The sequence below is a fragment of the Stomoxys calcitrans genome, chromosome 5 (genome assembly GCF_963082655.1).
Source record: "Stomoxys calcitrans chromosome 5, idStoCalc2.1, whole genome shotgun sequence".
Lineage (NCBI taxonomy): Eukaryota > Metazoa > Arthropoda > Insecta > Diptera > Muscidae > Stomoxys > Stomoxys calcitrans.
Genome location: NC_081556.1, coordinates 23081565 through 23100239, shown reverse-complemented (window position 1 = coordinate 23100239; position 18675 = coordinate 23081565).

Below are 18675 nucleotides of genomic sequence, written 5' to 3'. Positions count from 1 at the left end.
AAATTTTTATAGATAATATTTCACCCTTTTGGGATGACAAATACTTAACTAAATGATGGTTTGAAAAGATGACGATCTCGGCAATGATGATAATAATGAGCCCTAGCATGACCATAGGTTGCTATGCGGCAAAGTATGTTGCTGAGTTGTTGGGTACAGTGGCGGGGAGAACGCAACTCAATAATTAGCAATGTGTTTTGTTAGACTGGCGGTTTGTTCATTGTGTTGTTGTTAAGCAATAATTTTGGGGATCAATGGTGTGCCATGTGGTTGTTGTTTTTTTGTTTCCTCTTTTCGATCTCAACCTGTTGGAGCAATGCTGCGTTGATTCAATCAAACCAAGCAGTCATACATATTGATTTGATGTTATAATAAACTATTGAATCCACGCTCTCTGCTTTCCAATAAAGGGTAACTTATTGGGTGATAGATATTTTTTCCATGTAAAAATTCAAATTTCAGATTTTTTCTTTCTCCGCAAGCGAATGATGGTGGGATTCTATGAAGAAAAGAAATTTCTAGGGGTCTCGAGAAAATTACGTCTTCATTTCGGGCAGTTTTAGGAAATTCATTCGGGCATAGCCCTAAAACGTCAACCAGGCGTGAGTAGGGGAAAGACGCTGTAATTACGTCCCCCGTCTTCTCAAGCCTGTGAGATGGATGAACGGGACGTATTTGTCTATGAATTTGATTCCCTGAGAAAAATAATTTCTTGTAAAATTCTCACTTTATATCTTCGGGTAAAAACTTACTTTGCCTTTATAAAATATTTTATCCACGTTGTCGTCAGACAGAATACAAACTAATTTTTGCTTGCAATGTTTGCAAAAACTTGTGGATGAAAACGATTTCGTAGAGTTTAATATCACTTATTTTTTCTCCTATCACCTGGATTTTTATAGAAGCTGATGTTATCTCGGCAGAAGTTGAAACAAAAAGGAAGTTCTGATTTGTTTTGTGGAGAATGAAATGTTTGAGTCAGGCTGATTGGGTTATCAATTAATCGTAAAATAAACTGTTATATCTCACTATGGTTATCTCATGTTGAGACCAAATGCAAACCAGTGCTCTTTTTTTGGTACTAACTGAACATAAACAAAGGCGTTAGTATTTAAATGTATAAAATTATTTAAAATCATTTTCCAAATGTATGTGAAGGCAGATTTGGTGAGAAAGAACAGATTTTGTTCACTGAAAAAAAAATACCCAGGTACCAAGTTATTAAAAAAAAATTCTTGAGGTGTTGAGAACGAAAAAAAATTTGAAAATGTCTCTAAAGGTAAAAACGACCATTACAAAACCGGATAATTCTGTGCCGGTGGTACGTAGAATTAGCTGGAAAAAGGGAGTGATTTCTGTATCCCTAAGGACGAATATCCTTTGCATGGTATGTGCCATCTAGTTTTCCTTGTAAGTCTTCCAAAATGTAATAGCTATTACCAATTTTTTCTCGCACTCTGGCCTTTATAAACATGGGCGACAATTTCGCGTTAAACTTTCGTTCAGCCGAGCTCTGGGCGAAGTTTCGACGGAATACCTCCTGGCCCACTTGAAAAGACTGTTGCTTCGATCTTAGGTTGTATTGATTAGAATTACGATCATGGGCTTCCTTCATAAATTTCCTCATGTCCAGGTGTTTTAATTGTAAAATATCATCTCTAGATAATTGAAAGCTTGGTTCGTCCAAAAGCTGTAAACTTCTAAGTAGCTGATATGAAGATGCATGGGTTATCATATCTATTCCATACAAAGCGTGATAAGGAGACGTGTGAATGGTCTCATGATAAGCGTTTCTCAAGGCGCAGCTAATGGCGCTAATGGTCTCGTCCCATCTTTGATGATCTTTCTTAATGTAGGCCCTGATACCTGCGATTAACGAGCGATTAACTCTCTCTGACGCATTACTTTGAGGGGAATATAGTGCCGTATAGATATGTTTAACCCCGTATGAGGTCAAGAAAGCATTAAAATCATGGGCACGGAACTGGGTTCCATTATCACTAACGATGCTTTCAGGGACGCCGTATATATGAAAAATTTGGGTCTCTAGAAAATCTATTATACTCTTCGATCTAAATGTCCTCAATTTGCACAACCAATGGAATTTACTGAAGTGGTCCAGCACAATGAATAAGCCAACATAGCCAGATTTACTTCTGGGATATGGACCCAAAAAATCTATATAAAGCCTTTGGAATGGCCGACACGATACGATTTGGTTTCCCATTGGTGGTTTCATAGTAAAGTTAGGGGCCTTCGTCGTTTTGCAAACCTCGCAATTCTTGACGTAATTCCTCACATCTTTGACCATTCCTGGCCAAAAAAAACTTCTACGCAATAGGTGAAGCGTCTTCGTCATACCTCCGTGTGCACAAATAGGCGAATCATGGGCCCTAGACAAAACTTCGGTACGCAGTCTAAACGGAATCCATAACTTCCAACACCTGTTCTCCTGTTCCTCCTCTCCAGAATAGTGATCTGTTCTAATGTAAATGTAGTTATCTACCAATTTTATATCGGGGTACTTTGACGGTTCACCTAAAATCTTGTTCTTGAGGTCACGATAATCGGAATCATTGAAATGCGGCGAGGTAAGATCTATTTCCGGTGCTGAGAGATCTAAGGACGAAATTCCATTTTCTGGGATGCGTGACAAAGCATCGGGAACAATATTGTCCCTTCCCTTTCGGTGGCTAATGGAAAAATTGTAGGATTGAAGCTTGAAAACCCACCTAGCGAGTCGGCCGCTGAGATCAGGTTGTTTGAGAAGCCATAACAAGCTAGAGTGGTCAGTTATAACCTCAAACTCCTGCATCTCGATATAGCAGCGGAATTTGTGTATAGCCTCGATTGCAGCAAGACATTCTCGCTCTGTGACGCTGTAATTACGTTGGGCGGTATTAAGTTTCCGGCTCATGTAGGCAATTGGCCTCTCGTTGCCCTCATCGTCCAATTGCACGAGAACCGCACCAATTCCGTAATTACTGGCATCACAGTGCACGAAGAATTTCTTACTGAAATCTGGGTTAGCCAAAATTGGAGCTGTAGTCAACAATTTCTTAACCTTGTCGAAGGCCTCCTGAGCCTCTGGGGTCCAGTAAAACTTCTTCTTCGTAGAAACTAAATCTGAGATTGGAGCAACTATAGTGGAAAAATTATCAACAAAGCGACGGTACCAACCTGCTAAGCCCAAAAATCCTCTAACCTGCTTTACATTCTTGGGGACAGGCCAATTCAAGATCGCTGTCACTTTTTCAGGGTCTGTACCTATGCCTCCATTGCCAATAACATAGCCAAGGTATTTCACCTGCACTACACAAAATTTACTTTTTGCTACATTAATTGTTAGGTTAGCTTTCCTAAATTGTGATGCGATTCGCATTAATACTTCCAGGTGACTAGAAAAATCTTCCGACACAATAACTAAATCATCTAAGTATCCAAATACACAATGTTTCAAGTCGGGTGGAATGAGTTGGTCCATCAACCTACACATAGTTTGGGGAGCCGTGCATAAACCAAAAGGCATCACCACAAACTGATAAAGAGGACGTCCGGGGATGGTAAAGGCAGTATAGGCTTTCGATTCTTCCTCTAAGGCAATTTGCCAATACGCGTCTTTTAAATCTAATTTGGAAATCAAATGAGCTTTGGGAAGTCGGGCAAAAATTCCATCTATGTTTGGAAGGGGGTAGGCATCCTTTTGGGTTACCGAATTCAACCTCCTCGCATCCAAACATAGACGAACTTTTCCAGGCTTAAGAACCAACCTCATGGGCGAGCTCCATGGCGAGTTAGACTTCTCAATAACGCCTAGATCTAACATTCGGTCTATCTCTTTATAAATGATCTTCTCCACTGCCGGCGATACGGGGTAGAATCGTTGTTTGATAGGACTCGCGTCTCCAATATGTATCCTATGAGTAATCAGATTTGTCCTACCAAGACCTTGTTTCTGAAAATTTGGAAACATGGATATGACCATGTCTAGTTTTGATCGTTGATCAGAAGATAAAGGGTAAAAATGTTCATCAGATTCTAATTCTATTTCACTCTGACTGTCTTTAACTAAATTTTTATCAAAGGGAACTTCGAGTTTGACTGGGCCCTCAAAAAGATCTATGGAGCTTATTATGTTTGGGACTAAATTAAAAGCTTTCCAGAAGTCTATGCCGAGTATAATACGAGATGATATGGCGGGAATAATGAACAGTTTAATTGTCTTAGTTTGACCTTTAAAAGAAATATCAACTTGAATCCAACCTTTAATTTCGATATTTTTTCCATCAGCGGTTTTGACAAATGATTTGCATTTTACAAAATTGTCATATCTATGAAAAGGATGGTTAGCTAAATATGCTCCTACGCAACTTATATTGGCTCCGGTGTCTAAGAGACCGTATTCATTGAATTCCAGGAATGAAACCTGAGCATAAAATCGTTTATCTATTGGGTCGGATATTATAGCTGAAATTAAAAGTTTTCTTGCAATTTTCTTTAGCCTAAAATATTTTCTGTAACGTAAAGTTGAACGTTTTGGTTTTCGCACACTAGCAACTATTTTATCAGACTTATTAAAAATTTCGTTTCTTCTTTGCATATAAATTTCATACCTTTTATGATAGGGTAATTTTGGAAAAATATGTCTTAAATTAATATCAGGTCTATATTCAAAACTGCAAAAGGAACTTGATTTGTTCGAACTATCTGGTTGACATTGCAAAATGTCCTTTGAATCAGCAATCTGCAAAGGAAAATCAAAATCTTTTGGATCTGAGGTATTCTTTATTGACGTAGAGTCACATAACTGGGACCCTTTACTATCATCAGCATTTTGATCTACTAAGTACTTTTCTTCATAGAATTTCCCTGACGAAAATTTTTGTGAAATTTTGGCCTGGCATTTGCGCATGTGGGACAATTTGGCTTGTATGTATCTTTAGCACCACAGCCATAGCAAAACACTTTCCTCTCACTCAAACAATTTTCCCAAAAATGATCATTTTCATCGCAATTCCAACATCGGGATTCCTGTGGAAAACTTTGAATTGCATTTACGGACTCAATATTCTCCTCACATGATTCGGTGGAAAAATCGGAAATTTCTGCTATCTGTCTTTTTACTGGGTACGCATTTACTATTCTATTAGACAATTGCTTCCTGACATAATCGTCATTCAAAAAATTTTCTCTCATATGAACTAACTTTCTAAGGTGTGCTAGAGAATTTATCGGAATATAGAGAAGTTCTTGTCTAATTTCCGGACGTAAATTTCTGGTAAGAGTTTCGACTAGTTCAAGCTCTGAGATCGGAGTTGGTAAGCGATCGTGAATCGAAGTCACTGCTTCAAAGAAAGAATCAAAGGATTCTCCTAACCTTTGTTTTCTATTTCTAATCTCTTCACGTATCTCAAACGAAGTCTTAAAATCACGGTACTGAAATTTAATGGAATCACAAAATTCTTCCCATACTATCTGATCGACGTTTTTCCGGTATCTCCAGTACCATTCCCGTGCTTTACCGGACAACAAAATATTCAAATTTCTACAAATCAATGCAAAATCCCCGTTAAAATTATCCTCAGTCAGAGTCGTGACTCGATATAAAAATTCATCCACTGTTAATCCAGCTGGAGAACCATCAAACTTTAATTGCCAATTTTGAATAATTGTAGTTATTTTATCAGGTTGGAGTGGTATGCTCGAAACGGGAATTAGGATTTGGGGAATTAGGAAATTGGTTATCTATTCTTGGTTGGGGTTGCGGTTGTTGCCGTACCTCAGGCGAGTTACGTCTGTTTGCATTTAAGCTGGAAGATGCATTGTTACTGACAAAATCCTGATTACAACGATTAGGTCCTGTCGTATTATTATTTGGTAAGATATTCAATCTAGTAATCATAGTAGATAGGCTCGTTTCTATCATCCTCTGAATTTCTCTATAGTCAACTGAAGGAGCCACATTCGGGGGTGGAATCGAACGATTATTTTCTTGAAAACTATCCGTTACCCTCTCATTTCTACTAGGGGTCATACCCTCTGCTCCTCGTGAATCTTCACTAAAATCTAGTAAATTACTTTGTCCTTGAAAAAGGTTCTTTGCAGCGTGCCTAGTGTTATACTGTTTCGCCATGGCTCCACGACCTTTCCCTTTAGGTGCTGTCTTAGTCCGTGGTTTTGAACCTATAGCTATCAATCTAAGATCAGATAATTGACATGGTATCCTACACGTAGGACATTCGGCCGTCGTCGACAAATGACCTTCAATACAATTTCGGTGAAATGAATGCCAACATTGACTTAATGATAAACATTCCTGACCTTCTGTCATTGCCCCATTGCAGCAATGGCAAATCAAAGTTCCGTCCGGGACTGTCGCGTGGGCATTAGTAGCCTGATTAGTATTAGAATTTTCACCATTGGCATTATCCCTAGGAATCGGAGGTGTCCTATCTAGAGACATTATTATTCTTGTAAGAGTACAAAATCACAAATCAAAGAAAAATAATTTGGTATCACAATACCGGAAAATTCCAGATATTGTTAAAGAGACTTCTTATGAAGAAAAAACAATAAATTCGTCGGTGTTTCATTTCAAAGGTTTTGGTAAAATGATTAAAAGGTGCTATTTTTAAGGATATAGGAATACAAATTGGTCTATGGATGTACAGTACAATTCTCTCTTATTATACTTCACATCAAACCAGTTGAAATATCTATTTCCCATTTCAGACATTTCCTAAATAATTGACGGATATGAATTCGCAGCCTGCAAAATCATATATTCCTGACGATTAATTAGCACTGATACCTAAGATCTCCAAATATAATAAAAATAGCCGTAAAGCACAAAAACAAAATGTCGTCAAATTCCTGAGTATGATTATAACCAAAAAGAATATAAATCATTTAACCAAGCGGTTAGTTCACTCGATTGAACTTTACTCAAGAGACTAAATTCCAGAAAGGCCATAAAATATATCTTAAAAGATTGTCCTCATTTCAGTCAATCAAGAACATTATGCCTAAATATTTGAACTTTAATTTCTATACTATGGAATGAGCCAAAGAATTATTTAGTTCCTTTAACTTTAACAAGCAAGGATTTTCTAAAGTTCTTGATACCCAAATGTATCCTAGAATCTTTATCGATTTTAAGCAGGACTCAAAAATATCGAATCTGCAAAAAAAATTGTAAATAGTTCTTATGCCCCATGCTGGGCGCCATCTTCTATTATGTAACGTACCATTATCCACTACTGTAGCGGCCTTTAAGAATTTCCCACAAAACTCACTGAAAAGGACGATAGGAGCCATTAATAGGGCTAGCAAGCAGTCGTTGGGGGGGTTCGTGTCCTTTTCATTGAGAATTGACTTCAGGTACATCATAATAAAATATTATATAGACTCCTAGTTTATTTAATAAAACGTAATATTTCAACAAATTGGCCAAATTTAAATACTTCAATTGCCCCCTAATTCTACAAATAAATAACAAACAGGATATCCTATAAAAATAGACCTTAAACAGGTTCTCTAGGTGATGTGAGAAACCTTTGCCTCAAAACCCTCCCTACCATTGGTTCTAGTGGCATTATATTTTACATAGAACCCCAAAACTAAAGGCTGTAGAAATAAACTACACTATCACTTTTCCATTGCCCTTATGAAACGAAACACCCATGAACAAAAAATCTACTCAAGTAGCATTTTCACTTCAATATTTCAAAGAGATTTGTTCGAAAAAATATAGTTAATATTTATCGCGAAATACATTTCATTCTAGTTCAAAAAATTATTTTATATATTAACATTTTTAAACATTATTTTCTATAAAAAAAATCTATCTAACTTATTCTTTGCATTCGTTTAATTAATTAAACATTAACGAAATTTTATTTATCTGGGAAATCGAGGGATACATAGTAAAATTTCTTAGAAAAATATATAGTTCACATTTTTAGCACACATTGATTAATGACAAAAAAAATTCTATTTCCCAAATAGATAACTTGGCTTTTTTAAATTGCAAAAATTTTTTTTAATATTTCAGACTTAAAAAAAAAAAATTTGCTAGCAAAAATCAACTTGTTAAAAACACAACGTTTAAATTTTGTTGGCATATTCAGTTTTCAATCGATCTCACAAAGCCAAAAATTGATTTTTACTAGACACTTTATCATTCGAATTCTCAATATGATTATTATGATCACTTCATTAAGGCAAAAGCAGAAACACAAACTTAAATAATGAAACAAACACTCACCGAATTACTTTTTGTCCACCGATGCAAGAATAGGGCCCTTTTCTGCGTGATGTGTGATGAGACTAGTAGAGGAAATTATTGGGTTTTGCCTTAGCGATGTAAATGAGAATTGATTGCTAAACTTACGTTCTAGGCCTTATAAAACTAAAGTGCAAAAAAAAATTAATTTTAAAAAAAATTTTTATAGATAATATTTCACCCTTTTGGGATGACAAATACTTAACTAAATGATGGTTTGAAAAGATGACGATCTCGGCAATGATGATAATAATGAGCCCTAGCATGACCATAGGTTGCTATGCGGCAAAGTATGTTGCTGAGTTGTTGGGTACAGTGGCGGGGAGAACGCAACTCAATAATTAGCAATGTGTTTTGTTAGACTGGCGGTTTGTTCATTGTGTTGTTGTTAAGCAATAATTTTGGGGATCAATGGTGTGCCATGTGGTTGTTGTTTTTTTGTTTCCTCTTTTCGATCTCAACCTGTTGGAGCAATGCTGCGTTGATTCAATCAAACCAAGCAGTCATACATATTGATTTGATGTTATAATAAACTATTGAATCCACGCTCTCTGCTTTCCAATAAAGGGTAACTTATTGGGTGATAGATATTTTTTCCATGTAAAAATTCAAATTTCAGATTTTTTCTTTCTCCGCAAGCGAATGATGGTGGGATTCTATGAAGAAAAGAAATTTCTAGGGGTCTCGAGAAAATTACGTCTTCATTTCGGGCAGTTTTAGGAAATTCATTCGGGCATAGCCCTAAAACGTCAACCAGGCGTGAGTAGGGGAAAGACGCTGTAATTACGTCCCCCGTCTTCTCAAGCCTGTGAGATGGATGAACGGGACGTATTTGTCTATGAATTTGATTCCCTGAGAAAAATAATTTCTTGTAAAATTCTCACTTTATATCTTCGGGTAAAAACTTACTTTGCCTTTATAAAATATTTTATCCACGTTGTCGTCAGACAGAATACAAACTAATTTTTGCTTGCAATGTTTGCAAAAACTTGTGGATGAAAACGATTTCGTAGAGTTTAATATCACTTATTTTTTCTCCTATCACCTGGATTTTTATAGAAGCTGATGTTATCTCGGCAGAAGTTGAAACAAAAAGGAAGTTCTGATTTGTTTTGTGGAGAATGAAATGTTTGAGTCAGGCTGATTGGGTTATCAATTAATCGTAAAATAAACTGTTATATCTCACTATGGTTATCTCATGTTGAGACCAAATGCAAACCAGTGCTCTTTTTTTGGTACTAACTGAACATAAACAAAGGCGTTAGTATTTAAATGTATAAAATTATTTAAAATCATTTTCCAAATGTATGTGAAGGCAGATTTGGTGAGAAAGAACAGATTTTGTTCACTGAAAAAAAAATACCCAGGTACCAAGTTATTAAAAAAAAATTCTTGAGGTGTTGAGAACGAAAAAAAATTTGAAAATGTCTCTAAAGGTAAAAACGACCATTACAGTTGGTGTCATCCTCATTGCGGCTGTGATGCACAAACAAGCCATCCTTTTAAGTAAGTTAAGTATTGAGCAGTAGGTTGACTTTTAAAGCACCGTCCACCAGACCACAACACCATATAGCATTATAGATCTGACAACTACAGTTGTTGTTGTTGTTGCTGTTGTAGCAGAGTGTTGTACACTGAGGCGGCAGCCCTGGCCGATAAAGGACTTCATTGGGTCAATCCGGTACGTACAACCGGCTGTCTTGGGATTGTGACAACTGCAGTATGTATATACCCGATGCATGACACGCGATCTAAGCCCCAACTTTTGCCAATGGCTCACTTGCAGGTGAATAGGGCAAAAGTTGCCTTTCTTGCCCTTTCCAAAACTTTGGATTTGAAGTTCAATTTCCTGTCCAGCAAAACACCCAGGTATTTTGCGCTTTCTGTGAATGGAACATTCTCTCCGCCCTAGGAGACAGGTGATGTTGTACGCAACTTTTATTTCCTGCTGAAAAGATGCACGGATTTATACCTAGACCACTTTCGGTAGCCCACTTCGCTGTTGCACGTAGAGCTTCCTGAAGTATATCTCTTAGAGTGCTGGCAAACTTTCCCCTTATCGCAATTGCCACGTCTTCAGCATACGCGACCACTTTTACGCCTTTTTCTTCCAGAGACAATAATATATTCTTAATGAATATATTCCAAAGTAGAGGAGACAATACACCTCCTTGAGGAGTTCCTCTGCTGACCCATCTTTTTAGATCCACAGATCCCAAACCTGTCGTAATACATCTTTTAGTAAGTAAGTTATTCATAAACTTTCTTACGGTAGAGTTGATGCCTAAAAACTCCAACTCCTTCACGATTGAGGTCGGTTTTACATTATCGAAAGCACCTTTGATGTCAAGAAATGCTGGCATTGTATATTCCTTGACATCGAGAGAACCCTCTATGTAGCCGGCTAGGTCGTGAAGGGCTGTTTCAGTGGATTTGCCTTTACTATATGCATGCTGCTGCCGCGACAGGCGATCTCCAGGGATCTCTGCCCTAAGATATGTTTCTATCAACCTCTCAAGAGTCTTCAGCATAAAGGATGACAGACTAATAGGGCGAAAATGTTTGGCCTTTGTGTGGAAAGGTTTTTCTGCTTTCGGAATGAAAATATCCTTCGTATCCCTCCATCCCACAGGTATATATGACATAGTGATACAAGCAGAGTATATCTCACTAAGCCAAGGAACCAGTCTATCAGACACAGCTTGTATATCAATCGGTGATACATCATCAGGGCCTGGCGACTTAAAGGGGCCGAAACTTCTTATTGTCCAAAGGATTTTCGGCTCACACACAATTTCCCTAATAAACTCCGACGAATGCATGCCAGTGTGAGCAGACATACAGGCACAAAGATTTCGAGGACTGTTATCACTTGATAGGAAAAATCGACGGACTCTGAAGCGTGGAGTTGAAAAATGCAGCTCTGCAACCAAAGTCTTTTGTTGTTTAGTTTTATTCTACATACCAAACTTCTTTCAAACCAGCAAAATATATCTAGGAACCGAAGGATAATCGAGAGATCGGTTTATATGGAAGCTATATCAGGTTCTTTACCGATTTGAACCCTACTTGACACAGTTGTTAAAAGTCATAAATTTCAGCCAAATCGGACAAAAATTGCGCCTTGTAAGGGCTCTAGAAGTCAAATCTGGAGATCGGTTTATATGGGAGCTATATCGGGTTAAAACCCGATTTGGACCGAACTTAACAAAGTTGTTGAAACTCATAACAGAACACTACATGCAAAATTTCAGCCAAATCGGACAAAAATTGCGACTTGTAAGGGCTCACGAAGGCAAAACTGGAGATCGGTTTATATGCGAGCTACATCAGATTACAAACCGATTTGGATCATACTTGACATAGTTGATGAAATCCAGAACACTACATTCCAAATTTCAGCCTAATCAGACAAAAATTGCGGCTTGTAAGGGGAGCTATATTAGGTTATAGACCGATTTGAACCGTACTTGACACAGTTGTTGGAAGTCATAAAAGAACACTTGTAAGGGCTCAAGACGTCAAATCTGGAGATTGGATTGTATGGGAGCTATATTAGGTTGTAGGTCGGTTTGAGCCGTACTTGACACAGTTGTTGGAAGACATAACAGAACATTACATGCCCATTTTCAGCCAAATTGGACAAAAATTGCGGCTTCCAGGAACTCGAAAATTGCGGCTTTTAAGGGCTCAAGAAGTCAAAACCGGGATGGGTTTATATGGGGGCTATATCTGTTTAAAGACTGATTCGGATCATACTTGACGTAGTTCCATATTTAAGGCGAAAGGGATGCGTCTTCCAGGGGCTCAAAAAGTCAAATCGAAATATCGGCTTATATAGGAGGTATATCCAAATTTGAACCGACATGGCGCATTTGCAATCCCCAACGTCTTACATCAACGACAATCCCATGGCAGCCGGTTGTACGTACCGAATTGACCCGATGAAATCAATTCACCGGCAAGGGCTGCCGCCTCAGTGTACAACACACTGTTACTACAACAACAACCTACATCAATAGTAAGTACCTGTGGAAAATTTCAAGCGGCTAGCTTTACGCGTTTGACCGCTATCGTGATTTCGACAGAAGGACGGACATAGCTAGATCGAATCAGAATGTCGAGAGGATCCGGCATATATATACTTTACAGAGTCTTTGATGAATATTTCGAGGTGTTACATACGCAATGACTAGATTAATATACCCCACTCCTATACCCCACTCCTATGGTGGACTATTGTCATATATCCTCATACCTCAGGGAAAAAATTAGAATAATTTCCAAAATTTAAATTATTCAGTATATTGTCTACAAGTTTCAGCTCATTAAAATTTTACGCTTAAACCGCATTATTTTTCACATTTTCTTACAAAATCAACAGTTAATTTTACAATTTTTATGATTCCTTTTTTTACAGTTATTTAAAATTTATTTCAAATTACACGCTGTCAACATGATTTTTTCATATCATCTTACCGGTCACTTTATGGGATGACTACCTCCAAAGCCATATTTTGTATTACTTTATGACAACTCACATCACCAGCAACAGGTGGTGGTGGTTGTTGTGGCTGAAATATCTTTACGATTACACTTTCTTGCTGTCCGACCAACTGAGTGTTAATAAAGCTATTAAAAGAATATCACAGCCACAAAATTATTAATTAAATATTTAAAATTAAGAAAAATGAAATGGAGAGGAAAAAATTTAAACCAAAAGAAAAAAAACCAAAAAATTTACATAACACCAGTCTCTATCTCAATTAGGAAATAGATAAACCACAGAAATTTATTTTGGGAACCAATGTTTGGTTGTCATTCTGATGTTGGTTTTAAGACATGGACGTAGGAACGTGGTACTCTTCTGTTTAAAATTTTAATAACACAATTTTCCAAAAAAAAAACTAGTAAAAAGGGATTAAGTTCTGCAGGACCGAACTTTGGATTTACACCACCTCGGGTATATATGTAAACCCCCTTTCATCACAATCCGGTGACTATTGGATAAATTATGCATCCAAATTCGGCATAGACATTGAGTGGTCTAATAAATAAAGGTCACTGTTCAAACTTGTAGAAAAAAATATTAGTCTTTTGGGCAGCTATATCCATATATAAACCGATCTGAACCATAAAGGACACGGACGTCGAAAAGCCTAACATAAGTCACTGCGTCCAATTTCAACAAAATCGGATAATAAATGCGCTTTTTATAGGGAGAGTTCTTCCTATTTTCAGCAAAATCATTTAAAAAACAAGCTATAGATCGATTCAGACCATATTGCACACATATGTTGAAGGCCATGGTAGAAGCCGTTGTACAAAATTTGTGCCAAATCGGATGAGAATTGCGCTCTCTAGAGGCTCAAGAAGTCAAGATCCCAGATCGGTTTATATGGCAGCTATATCAGGTTATGGACCGACATGGACCATACTATGCACAAATATTGGAAGTGATATCAAAACACCATGTGCAAAATTTTAGCCAAATCGGACGAGAATTGCGCTCTCTTAAGACGTCAAGAAGTCAAGACCCCAGATCGGTTTATATGACAGCTATATCAGGATATAGACCGATTTCAACCATACTTAGCACAGTTGTTGGAAATCACAATAGAACACCTCATGCAAAATAGATTTAGACAAATCGGAAAAGATTTTCGCCCTCTAGTGGCTCAAGAAGTCAAGATTCAAGATCGGTTTATATGGCAGCTATATCAGTTTATGAACCGATTTGAACCATACTTAGCACACTAAGTATAAAGATCTTCTCAGACAGCCAGGCAGCCATTAAAACTCTGGAGAACGTATTTCTGAACACAAAAACCGCCCTCGACTGTCTCAGATCTCTCAACGGGATTGCTGAACAGTTCAAAATTCAGCTGTTCTGGGTGCCGGGCCACAGAGATACCCCAGAGAATTCTAAAGCAGACGAGCTTGAGAGACTGGGAACTACCTTACACATTCCAGGGATACTGGAATCTGTGGGTATGCCTCTAGCGACATCTAAGCTAAGTTTTCACCTGAAGGACAACGAATGATAGATGGTCACAAAGAGGCGGATGTAAGCATTCCAAAACTATGTGGCCTAATCTAGATTTGAAGAGGTCTATTGCTTTGCTTTTATTGGCTAGAACAGACGTCTCAGTCGTTGTGTTCGTCATGACAGGTCACGGTCTAATCGGAAAACATGCTGACAGACTGACGGTTACCCCCAACGACTTTTGCAGAAGAAGAGACTATAGAACACCTTAAGTGTGTGTGTCACGCACTAGCAGTCAGTAGAAGTTTCACTTTAGGTTCTGTTTGAGGGTTAACATTGAGACCTCTGGGTCTAGCCCAGACCCTTTCGGTACTTCTTTATAGCTGGTTTGGATCCTTATCTGTTAGAAGTATTATAAAATCGTCTGCATAGCATAGACGGGTTCAAATCCCTCCTCAGTCAGCATTCGTAATAGGTCATTTATGGTGGTCACCCATAGGAGTGGCGATAAAATGCCCCCTGTGGCGAGCCCTGTGCTGCTTTCTCCCTTATATTTATGCCATGGGACACACAATTTATCCACCTGTTCCTGGGCATATAGTTTATACAGTCACTAAGAACCGGGTCCACCCGGTACTGGTCTAAGGATTGGATCAGTGTGTCGGTCCGCACATTTGATAAAAGCCCCCTCCATGTCAATGCATACCGCCATGGTGTACGTTTTGGTATCAAAGGATTCTTCTATTTCATGCACAACCTCGTGCAGGGCAGTCTCCACCGACCTTCCCTTGACATAGGCATGCTGTTTATATTTGAGCAGTTCGCTGCATGTCATACTCTTTAGCATGGTGTCCTCAATACATTCCATGGTTTTGAGTAGAATGGAGGTAAGGCTTATGGGTCTGTAGGCCTTTGGTGTCGCATAACTTGCCTTGCTAGGCTTGGCTATGAACACCACCCTTGCCTCTTGCCAGGCTTTCGGAGTATATGAAAGTCCTAGGCACGCTGTGAAAATTTTGGCCAGACGAGGAGCCAAATAGTCAGCCTTTTTTCTGCAGTAATGACGGAAATATTCCATCAGTTTCGGGTGACTTCAATGTTTTGAAGCTCCTCAAAGATTCCTTCACCATAAATTCCGTTATTATAAACCTTCGATCAACGTCATTATTCCAAGATTGCGGTGTCTCCGTGAGTCCCTTCGTATCCTGTGGAAAATGGGGTTTTTATCAAAAGCCTCAGCATGTCTTTTGTTGTCTCTGCTCTCAGAAGAGTTAAAAATTTGTACAGAAATATCTGCCAACCGAAATTTGGTTCACTGGGCTCAACCTAGGCAAGGCTACAAACATTTTTGATTAATTTCACCCTTCTCAACTACGTCCATGGCTATACCATTTAACCAAAAAAGTGACACATATAAATAACCAAACCAAGACTCTGAACAAAAGAAACAAAATAAATAAATATTAAATTATGTTAATAAATTTTACATTAAGATAATGAAGTTTTCAACACATCACCAAATACCAAGCAGTCAGTCAATTGAATTCAAAACGCACATATCCACAGACATTCTTAAAGGTTTTTTATGATATTTGGTTTAATACCATAAGGTATTAAATGAAGAAATATTTGAAATTCAATCATTTTGAAAAATAATATTAAAATGAAACTCTCTCAAACACATACGCACACACACACAAACACATGGATAGGCCAGACCACTTGAAAAGTTCAGAAGTCCCTTGGCTTTGGTTAATCATGCAGTCAGCTCGTCAGTCACTTGATAATATTATTGGCTGGCAGAAGAAATATTTTATGTAAATTTTTGTAGACAAGAAATCTCAAAACATTCGCACGCTTGCTTTTCTTAATGAAATCGAACATAAAAAAGGTGTGGGCCTGAACACAGACCGGGAAAAAACAAAACAAAAATCCAAAATATAAAAAATGAAAAAAAAGAATAAGCCTCATATGTACAAAAAAAAAAAAAAATATCAACAACCAATTAACTTTTTTAACAAATACCGTATCGAAGTGAAAAAATGAGACTTGCCAAAGAATTGTTGTGTAAATTCTTACAAAGTCGACTTTTTGGTGGTTGCCTATAGGCCAAACAAAGCAAATCATAGTAATTTTTATTTCCCCTTAATGGATGTGACGATGATTAATTATTGGATTTTTGCCATAACTAAAGCAAAATGATCATTTTAATCTATGAAATTAGTTTAATCTAAGGTTAATGATAAGACTTGCACATAACAGGCCCATGAGATTTGCAAATATATGGGCTAGCCCGCCATCTATGGTTTTGTTTTATGGCCTAAAATTTTAATAATAATGGAAAGTATTTGGCTAATCCTTAGAAAGTTTTAAAGTAGCTTTTTTCATAACATATTTGTGCGAGTTTTGTTTTTGATGTTTAGACATTAGAAACCATGTTCGGTGATGAAGCTATTAACTGAAATAAATAAAAAATTCATATTCGGTCTGGTCCAACCATTATTGATTTAGCAAAAATTTTCATAAAACAGCTTAAGTCTTGTATGAATTCAGTTAAAGATAGTAAAGTGGTGAACGAATGAGATTTCTAGGGGCTAAAAATTTAAATTACGGTATCAGTTTAAAAAGAGAGAATATTCTATTTATTAACCTAACTAGGCCAAATTATAATGTGTCTGGTTGAGGTCATAACTACACTTCATACAGTACAGAGATTTTATGATACGAACGCTGTCCTAATTTCGAAACCAGATAGATATGGCAACATTGACTTAGAATCGCGTATCCGTGGAGGGTATATTTTTTCCGCATCGCTCCGATACAGTCATATTGTTTTTCGCTACGCTACCGCCCGTTTTCCAACATAACGATTTTTTATAATTGCCAAAATTCTTGCCAAATAAAGGTGAATCGGTCCATAATCTTTTATAGCTCCAATACAAACTGACCTCCAGTTTTTACTTCCTAAGCATCTAGAGGATGCAAAAAAAAATGCATAAAAATTTTGAAGAGCTTAATACAACGCACTGTCCCAAATTTCGGCGAAATCGGACAATAAATGCGCCTTTTATGGCCCCAAAATCTAAAACCGAGAGATCGGTCTATATGTCAGCTATATTCAAATCTGGACCGATCTGGGCCAAATTGACGAAGGATGTCGAATGGCCTAACACAACTCACTGTTCCAAATTTCAGCAAAACCGGATAATAAGTGTGGCTTTTATGGGCCTAAGACCCTAAATCGGAGGATCGATCCATATGGGGGCTATATCAAGATATAGTCCGATATAAAAGAATCTGTGCAAAGTTTCAGCTCAATATCTCTATTTTTAAAGACTGTAGCGTGACTTCAACAGACAGACGGACAGACACGGCAAAATGCATATACCCCCATCCTTCGGTGGTGGGTAAACAAATTTTGGGTTTAAATAACATGGGGGGATACCCCATCCCCAAAACCCCCCGAATGGACAGGTTTAGAGATTGCTACAATATGGATGTCAAATGAAAGGTATTTGGGATTTAAATACGAATATGGTATTAAAAATTGGGTTCAAGTACCTAGGAGGCCGCCCCAGGCCCAAAACCGCTCTAAAAGTGCCGCCAAAAAAAAAAAGTGGACCGATCGAGACAATATAGGTCTCCAACGAAAGGTATTCGGGAGAAGAGTAAGAATATGAGATTATAAATTGGATCCAAGTATCTAAGAAACCGTCCCAAGCCCAAAACCTTCCAAAAAGTACCGCCCCAAAATCAAAGTGGACCGATTGGGGCAATATGGGACTCAAATGAAAGGTATTCGTGTGTAGCATACGAATATGATGTCAAAACTTGAATTGAAGTACTTAGGGCGCCACCCAAGCCCAAAACCGCACCAAAAGCATCGCCCAAAATCATCGCCCAAGGGACTCCAATAAAATGTATTCGAGAGTAGAGTACGAATATGATTATCGAATATTAAAAATTGGGTGCAGGCGGGCAACTAAAAACCAAAACCGTCCGAAGTGGGCATATTAGACGATCATGGCAATATGGGACTCATATAAAAGATATATGGGACTAGTAACGAATATGGTATTAAAAATATGGTTCAGATGATAGGAGTTTGCCTACCGCTCAAAACATCTCCCAAAATATTCGTCAATCATGGCTATATGGGGTTCAATAAAAGGTATTTGGTAGTAGATAGACAAATTGTACTGGGGAGAAACTTATTTTAGAATACTTATTTTAACGTAGTGATAATAAAGGCGCAGTAGAAGGGGCTGGGTACAGCTGGTATCAGTATAAAGACCGATTCGGATCATTCTTGGAACGGATGCAAAATTTTAGCCAAATCAAGTGAAAATTGGGGCGCCAAGGCATGAATGTCGGAAGTCAGAACAGAAGTCTACGTGTCAAATAA